Below are 9,212 nucleotides of genomic sequence, written 5' to 3' on the forward strand. Positions count from 1 at the left end.
ACAGCAAGGGTTTTTTTTTTTTTTTTTTTTTTTTTTTTTTTTTTTTGCGGGCACCAGAACTAGCACCTCTGAAAAGTAAAATTTAAAATGATCTACGCAAACTCTAAGGATGCAATCAAAAAGAAATTTCAAGGTATAAAACATGAATGTCAAGCAAATGGGCCAGAAGATCTCAATCGGGCTTGTATCGCTGAGAAGCTAGGTGGATCCCTAATTGTAGCTTTTGAAGGATGCCCTTTGTAGCTTTATTGTTCAGTGCCACAAATCAAAAGCTTCTGTCTTTAAAGTTACCTTCTTGCTATATAAGTAAAGCAAATATTATTTAGGCCAGGGTCTCACTGAGGGGAACTGTCCTGTCATCTTTTAGACCTAGCTACATAGTCTATAAACATGTGCAAATGGCACTAAATAAATCTAAAGTCTAAAGTTTCATTGGTGTGAAATTAAATTCTTATTGGCTAAAATAAATAAATAAAAATAAAAACCAGCACTGAATGAAAGTTTTTACAGCAGAAAATGATAAATTCATTTCAATCTCTTTTTACTACTAAGAACGGTGGCTAATGTATGTATTTGTGTGTATATAATGAGATGAATATATTTATATAATATTAGAGACCAGCTCTTGAGAAAAGACCTATGCATATTGACATTAGGCAGTTTCCTAAGGAAAAATTGGAATTTTTGTTAAATTTACCAAGAGAAAAGTACTGGTCAACAAAAACTTCTGGCCATCTTTATAGCTTCCCCTTCTTAAATATCTGTAGCCATACGAAGATTGACAAGCATTAGAGAAAGCCTCCAACAAAGACCAAACAGCATAACTAATGAACTAACTCAGAAGGAAAAAGAATCAAGAATTACAATGTAAAAGACAAAACAAAAACTCTTTGCAATACCTTCTGATAGAAAAATTAATTAATAAAATCAGAACACAATTCTTAAAAAAATGAGAAAAGAAGGACTCTTGGCAATTAAAAATACTGATAGAAATATTTAAATTAATTGAAGGCTGAAAAGATAAAATTGAAGAACCTCCCAGAAAATAGACAAAGACCAAGAAACATAGAGTAGGAGATAAATGAAAAAAAAAAAAAAAAAAAAAACGAGAGGTTCAATCCAGGAGGTCAGCATTTAAGTTCAAAAGAGAGAACAGAGAAAATGGTGGGTGGAAATTACAAGAGAAATACATTTTTTCAAACTGAAGATCAAAAGTCTAAAAATTGGAAATTGCCTCTGAATGTCTAGCAAAATGAAAAATAAAACAAAAGACTCACATGATAGGACATCATCTTGAAGTTTTAGAGCACTGGGAATAAAGAAAAGATCCTCAGTGCTTCTAAGAAAAAAAAACAAAAACAAAAACATGTATCAACTGGTCAAAAGTTAGAATAGCATTGGGAACTAGCAGTTAGCGTAGTGGCTATGTCGCTGGACTCCCACGTAGTCGACCACGGTTCGCGTCCCGGACCCGGTGGCTTAGAACTCACGCCGGGCGCGTGTGCGTGCGTGCCCAAGATCCCGAGAGGAGAATGGAGGAGAAGGGATTGCGGCGTGACCATCCCCCCTGGGGGGTGATTTCTCGCTTTCTGTCTCTATGTCTCTCTCTCTGTCTGTCTGGCGAGTGCACGTGCCCTATAGCGAAAATCTCTCAAAAAAAAAAAAAAAAGTTAGAATAGCATCTGACTTGAACAGCCACACAGGAAGTTAGAAGACAATGAAGAACAAATTCAAAATTCCAAGGAAATATTATTTCAACCTAGAATTATTCACTCAGCCAATGTATCTATGAAGTACAAGGAAAGAACAAAATATTTTTTGGTATGCACATTTTCAAAAAGCTTACTTTCATGTACCCTTTTCCAGGAAGCCATCTGTGAAAGTACTTCAGTAAAGTGGAGGAGTAAATCAGAATGAAAGATATATGACAGAGAAAATAGGGGACCTAACATGATAGAGAACTAGAGGGAATCCCTCAGATGATAACAAAGGATAAATCACAGTTTGAATGCTGAAAGCCATTAGTACAGATCAGAAGAGCAGGAGGAGGGTAAGTTTTGGTAGGTCTGTTTTCAATAAATAAATGAATTGGATTACTCGATTATATGGAAAATGTGAATTAAGGAGATTTTATATTTCTTTTAAAGAGTTTGAAAAGAATTAGAGAAAGGTACATATAAAATCAAGCAAACAAATGAATGAACAAAAAAAGGTATATTAACTCCAGGAAAAACAAACAACAAAAACCATTATTAGAAAATAAATGTAATCATGATTCTTTATTTGGTTCATCATGGCTTAAGAAACAACACAGTTCTGCCAGAAAGTTTGCTTTGTACCAGTCCATGGGATAATACTGCCATAGATTCCCCACACATAACACTTACCCTTTCTAGGTGGTTAAATGTCCTATTAACTAGACATTATTGTGAGTTGACTACTTTTGTAAGTCTAAATTTAATGTGTAACTGAAGTATCAATGTATGATGTATGATGTATGTATGATGTATGTATCAATGTACGATGTATGAAAGCATGGGTTATATGGCAGATGATTATTGTATGAAAGCTGAGAATAGTCTATAGTAATGGTAATAATAATTCTAATATTTATTGAGTACTTATTGTACGCCAAATGCTTTTCTTGGTTATCTCCATTGATCTTTATCTCTTGTCAGCTCTATTTTACAGATGTGACCAGGCAATTTTCCCAGAGTGATAGATTTGGATTAGAATACAGGTCATGAAGTTCCAGAGCGTGCACCATTGACCACTATTCTTTTGCCTCGATACACACAGAAATGTTGAAGGGGATACAAATTTAGAAATCAATGAGGAAAGAAGGCTCTTCTGGTGAAGGCAGCAGTAGAATGAAGTGCACTGAAATCAAACACAGAGGTCTGGTGGGATAGGAGGTTGACCTGTTAGTTCACTCACAAGAATTGCAGATTGATGTGATTTTGTTAATGATGTGTTTAACTGAGAGAGACACTGATAAACTCCTTTACTCTCCTGAAGAAGTCAAGAGCATGGCATCAAAATGGATCTTTCTCCTGAGACTCCCTTACTTTGTCCCTTTCATGTCTTTCAAATACTGTTTCTTCCACTTATCCCCTTATTTCATCTTCTTGCTCTTCTGATCTGTCCATGCTTCAAATTACAAGCACAGCCTTCATTTAATAATTGCCCCTAGAAATCTTGGCAACCAGGCAAGGTGATGGCAACCTGGGGATAAGGAAGACCTGATTCCTACTTCCACCCCCAGCCTCATTAAATATGGTGCAGTTCCTACCAAGAGGGCTGGGGGCGGAGGCTGTGTGGGCAAAAGACACAGCTTCCAAATGTTCTCGTAAATATTCATAAAAACATGTCAGTGTTGCTAAACCCACAGCAAACGATAATCATCCATCCCCCTACACCCTGCATCTTTTTGCTGCTAATCTTTTTGTCTGCCTTGAATTCCTTCCCACAATTGCTTCTCCCCCCATCCTGGGTTTTTGAATTGCTGCCAGCTACCCTAGCCTTTGCAGCCCTTCATGTAAGTCTGTGGGCCCTTTTAAAAGCAATGGCCCTCTGCTGCCAGCTAAGGATGCAAATGACACACAGAATCCTAGGGATGTTGCTTCTTCTCATCTTGGTTCTTTGCTCTTGGGGAACACAACAATTATTCTGCCCAGGAACTGATGGGGATTTCTGAGCAACCTGGCACATCTGAAACATTTTTCTGACTCATTGAGCTGGCATATACTGCTAGATCAGCACTGGCCCTGTTCCACACAGCCTGTCACCAACAGTGGGTGTTGTTGTAAGCACTAGTTTTGATTGTGGCAAGATGGGCTCTGTGACTCTCCTCTTGTTCTGTTGAGTTCAGAAAAGGCATCTGGTCTCCATTCACATTACATTTGACAAGAGTCCAAAACCTAAATGAATGTTGCTAATAAAGAACTGTAAGGAAAAAACATGTTGAGAACTACTGAGTGTATTCAACACATCGCAAGCTTTGGATCAGGGGGAGGGGAAGGCGAGTGAATACACTGGGTTAGGATCATGATTGGAGGATGAGAGCTCCACGCTCTGCTCCTGATTCTGTCCATGAATGTGCCTCGGTTTGACTTCTTTAAATTAAGAGTGCTCTAAAAGTTCTTTATGACACAAAAAAGACTGCACGTGACCTTGCATATGCTTGACTCCACTGTTGGTCAATTAAATTCCAAACAAACCAGCATTAACTGAACAATCACCCTGTGTCTCAGTCAATGGCTGCCAAAGGGTGACTTTAGCTTTTAAATGATCTTCACTGTCTCACTTCCTCTAAAATCTTTGATCAGGATCATTGGCATGTCCTCCATCTTTTGTATAGTACACAGAGAAACAGCCTAAGCCCATCTACCCTCTGTCTGTGTTAGGTATATCTCTTGCATCACAAGCTCTATCATGGTGGCTGCTTCCCAGAGGACCTAACCAGCACAGCAGGAGAACTGACTTCTAAATGGAGTGGGTTGAGCAGTTTGAAAAGTGTTAAAATATGTGAAACTAAATTAAGCTAAGTGTCATTGAAGCCCCTATTGAACAATGATTATTTCCTGGAGTATACTCTAAATATGAACTATCTCCAAAATGTGCATACAGCAAGGTAACATAATGAGGAAGACCAGCAATATACTGAATATTGAAGGTTAAATCCCTTCAGTGGCAGTGTGAAGGCTAAATTGGAGGGAACTCAGGGCAATGATATCACAATAGTCTGGGTGAAAAGGGTGATAGTTGTAGAGATGATGCAAAGGCACTGATTTAAGGCAAAATTAGGAGGTTGAACCAACAAGCCTTCAGGATGGATTGGTTACAGGGGCTGGGGTGGGGGCGTGGGGAGAGGATACTCTTGACAGCATAGGAAGCACAGGAGAAAAAAGCAATTTGGAAGAAAGTTTAGTTTGGGACTCATTGAGTTTTTGGTTCTCAAATGTTCCATTAGGAGTGCAGAGGTTGGCTTATACTATAAATTCTAGGAGTTCAGGGACATGTCAGTTTAATCACATGTTCATCCTACATGCTGGTACTTGATCATTTCTTCTGATGGTATTGCTGGAATACCACATTCCCGATCCTGAATTGCTATTTCATCTAGGGGATCTTCTCTACACAAAAAGCCAGTGTGTTTATTTACTCATCCTAGTGGGACTTTATGACTAGGTTGCCCTTTAGATGAACATTATCTATTTTTGCAGATGCTGTTTCAAAATTGATTAGTTCTCTGACCCGCCCACTGAAATCATCCGACCTATTGAAGAAGCAGAATGGGATGTGGATTATAGGGTTTCAGATAACACCAAGTCCCTAGTGAAAGGTATGTTATTTCAACGCTTTGTTCTGCTTTCGGAATAGTGTAGCTGTGTTTTCTTTTCTCCAACTGTATAGGTCACTGCAATTTTTTCCCCTCCACCGGGAATTAAAAGCTATACGGAAGATTTCCAGAGCAGAATCACAGTCTCACACAAATGCTAACTACAACTAATCAGGGCTGGGAAAGTACATAAAGGGTAATTCATGGGTTATATTTGGGTCAGTACTGAGGTCATTTATAAGATACTAGATGAAAAATAGACCTTTTCATTTTCTTTGAGGAAAAAATGGAAATATATTTATTCACTTATTGTAACAAATAAATTAATATGGATTAAAGACATTCTTGGAAATTTTTTATTTTTTTGGAGAGGTTTTTGCTATAGGGTACGTGTGCTTGCCAGAAAGACAGAGACAGAGAGACAGAAAGCGAGGAATCACCCCCAGGGGGATGGCCCTGCCGCAATCCCTTCTCCTTCATTCTTGGAATCTTGGGCATGCACGCACATGTGCCCAGTGTGAGTTTAAGCCACCGGGTCCAGGACTCAAACTGTGGTTGACTACATGGGAGTCCAGCGGCATAGCCATTATACCAACTGCTGGTCCTAAAAATTTTATGTGTATATGTGTCTATATATGTATAAGATGGTTATAAGAGCAAAGTGAAACATCGTACTATGTTCATACCAAGGGCATTAATCTTAATAACAATAAATTGCATAAATTTGGCCAATATGCCATAAGTGGAGTCAGAGCTGATGAAAAAGGATTTTTATTCTTAGCTTGCTTCTACTACTAAGTCATTCATTTGATCATTAAAACTTTTGCTATACAATTATAACAAGCAAGGTCATGATAATAGGAATGTTTATGGTGGATCCATTTCTTTTTAGTCTATTTATTTATTTCATGAGGAAAAGAGACAGAAAAAAAGATAAGCATCCTCAAAAGAGCCTTATGCTACAATCCCCTCACCTTTCAACTATCCAGGGTCACAGGCACACATAGCATACCCAGAGTGTACAGGTCAACCCAGGAACCAAACACAGATCTTCTATATACATGCTCTTATCACCTCTGTATTGCAGACTGCTCTGCTATTGTGACATCACCGCAGTACATCTTGGTTCCTATGTCCCATAGGAACCTTTGAGGGCTCTCTTAACCAATACAAGCACCAAATGAGAAGAGATAATGTTAGCTCAAGGTATGAATGTAGGATAGATAATTAGGCATTGAAGTGAAGACAGTGAAGAATATCAAATTGATGAATTAAATGAATGAGTTAAAGACCATACAATCTCCTTCTTCATACTGTTATAAGCTGATTTCATCTACACTCCCATGATTTCAGTCCTTGTTCCTGTGGGAACAGATTTTTTCCCCACTTTCTCTCTCCGGCTCAAAGCTTCTCTCTTGAACTCTGAATCCACAAATCCAACTGCAACTACATCATCAATCAATCTACATCTACATCAATTTATTTCTAAATCTATAACTTAGTCAATATCTTTATCTCTATCTCAGTGTGCTCAAAATTCAGCTCATTATCTTCCCCCTAAAAACTCTCCCCTGTCCCTGCTGAGATTTCTAATAAGCCGAAAATCTAGCCCTCTCTTTCTTCCTTATTGCTGATAACTAAACCTTTAGAATGATTATGGCTTATATAAATATCTATAGAGATCATTCTTTTTATTCTCTTCTACTGTTGTTGTCCCAATTCAGGTCTTCATTATTTTTTATTTTAAGCTTAATTTTAAGCTTTTACTCTCTTCTCATCTTGTCTCTTAAATACATTTCTTGAATCTCTATTAATGAGAGTGTTCTAAAATACAAATCTGGTCACGTAACTCCCTTTATTTTTATTTATTTGAGGGATTTTTGCTATAGGACACATGCACTCACTAGAGAGACAGAGACAGAAAGGGAGAAATCATCCCCTGGAGGGGATGGCCAAGCTACAATCCCTTTTCCTTCATTCTCCGCTTGAGTCTCTGGGCAAGCACACACACATGCTGGGTGTGAGTTTCAAGCCACCGGGTCCAGGACTTGAACCACGATCAACTACATAGAAGTCCAGCAATGCAATCACTACACCATATACTGGCCCTGTGACTCCCTTTCTTAAAACCTTGTTAACTTATACTTCTCAAATAAAATAGAGGGCACACATGAATTTTCATGACTACCTGTCAGTTCTCAACTGTGAGTATAGATATTTGCTCTAATCCCATTTTGCCTCTACTCAACTTCCTTATTTTTGGCCAAGGACAACCCCTGAGTCCATGATCTGTGTCTTTTTACCAAAGCTCTTGGGTCATTATTTGTAGTCATTCTCATTATCCTTCACTTCTCAACTGCTGTATTCCCCTTAACAAAGAGAGATGTCTAAGTTTCCTTAATCTTAAACTATAGAAATCATTTTTGAGATGCAACAAGGCCTAATGAAACTCACTATTTCTCCACACTATCTGTGGTTAATTGTTTTTTGTCTTTTATAACTTAGCTCAAGTTGCACTCCCTATGCCCACTCTATGCTATTATGTCACCTTGCATATTTGTCTATCAAACACTGAACGTATCAGTTAATTTTTTCTTTTTTTGCCTTTCTTCTCTGTTAAGCTGCAAGATTCTTGACTGTAAAACTGACATTTTATCATTATTACCAACAATTAGTTACCTAATTAAGTAGTGCGTATGTATGCCAAACTATAAACTTAGGTCTGGACGCTTACATTTTATTTTTTTAATTTTGCCGGGGGGCATGTGCACTTACCAGAGAGAGGCGGTTTGGGTATGGTCATACCTCAATTTCTTTCCCTCCATTTTCCTGTTGGGATTTTGGGCATGCATGCATACATGCCGAGTGTATTTTTCAAGCTGCCTTGTCTGGGTCTTGAACTGTGCAGTTGCCATGTGAGATCCAGCTGTCTTAACCACCACACCACTGGCTGGCCTAGGTCACTTAATTTTCTAAAATTTCTATTTTAGTTTCTCATTTTGTCAGAAACAAAATAGAATCAATTTAATATCTTACACTATACCTCTCCACCTGCCCACCTCTCTGGGGCCAAGTATAGGTTCCAGGTGGGTTATGAAGTCCTGATGATGGTAGGGTTGTGGCATGGGTTAGGTCTTGTCGTGAGTTGCCCAAGACTGCATCCCTGAGACCCACCCCAGACTCTATTCCTGCCTGGTCTCCATTGATATTGATAATTCAAATGGCTACACCCTCCTGATCCAGACTACAGGCTACTCTGACCTGGCTTTCTCATGACTTCTATCCCCTCTCTGGAAACTTGTAACTTGAATTTCCCTTGTTTCCTCTTTACTCTGAGATCAGGACAGGGGTTGAGTAGGGAGTGAAACTTATCAGAAATTACTAACAGAAATTACCTCTGTCCCAACACATCTGTTTTTAGATCAATTTTCATTAAACTTTGCTACCATACCTGCTTGCATAAACTTCATGTTCTGAGTTTTTCCAAAATTAGGATTCTGAAATCTGAAATCCTTCTTTATCGGTTCTGATACTTTCTACCAGAAGAAATAGAATACCTAACTCACTATAATAAAAAGGTTTAATGATTTCATATGAGAGGAGGTTACGGAATAGGCGATAATTCTTGGATTGATTTATAGCACAGCAATGTCAATGATGATTCAAGATCTTTCTCTCCACTCCTTCATCCTTGTCATATTGGTTTGGTTCTCAAACTTGTTTCCTCATGGTCTCAAAATGATTGCCTCTCTCATACTCCCTTATTATTATTAGGGATATATACACACACACACATATACACATATACTATATATAATTATATATAACATTATAATTACATGTAATATATTACAATAATAAATATATAATT

The 9,212-nt window shown here is 38.0% G+C and overlaps 1 pseudogene; it reads left to right on the forward strand.

Annotated features, from left to right (window-relative positions):
• The window catches only part of LOC106735264 (destrin pseudogene), a 553-nt pseudogene extending 310 nt beyond the window's left edge, over window positions 1-243 (forward strand).
• The last annotated feature ends 8,969 nt before the right edge of the window (window positions 244-9,212 follow it).

This window comes from Tupaia chinensis, unplaced genomic scaffold (genome assembly GCF_000334495.1).
Source record: "Tupaia chinensis unplaced genomic scaffold, TupChi_1.0 Scaffold000350_1, whole genome shotgun sequence".
NCBI classification, from domain to species: Eukaryota; Metazoa; Chordata; class Mammalia; order Scandentia; family Tupaiidae; genus Tupaia; species Tupaia belangeri.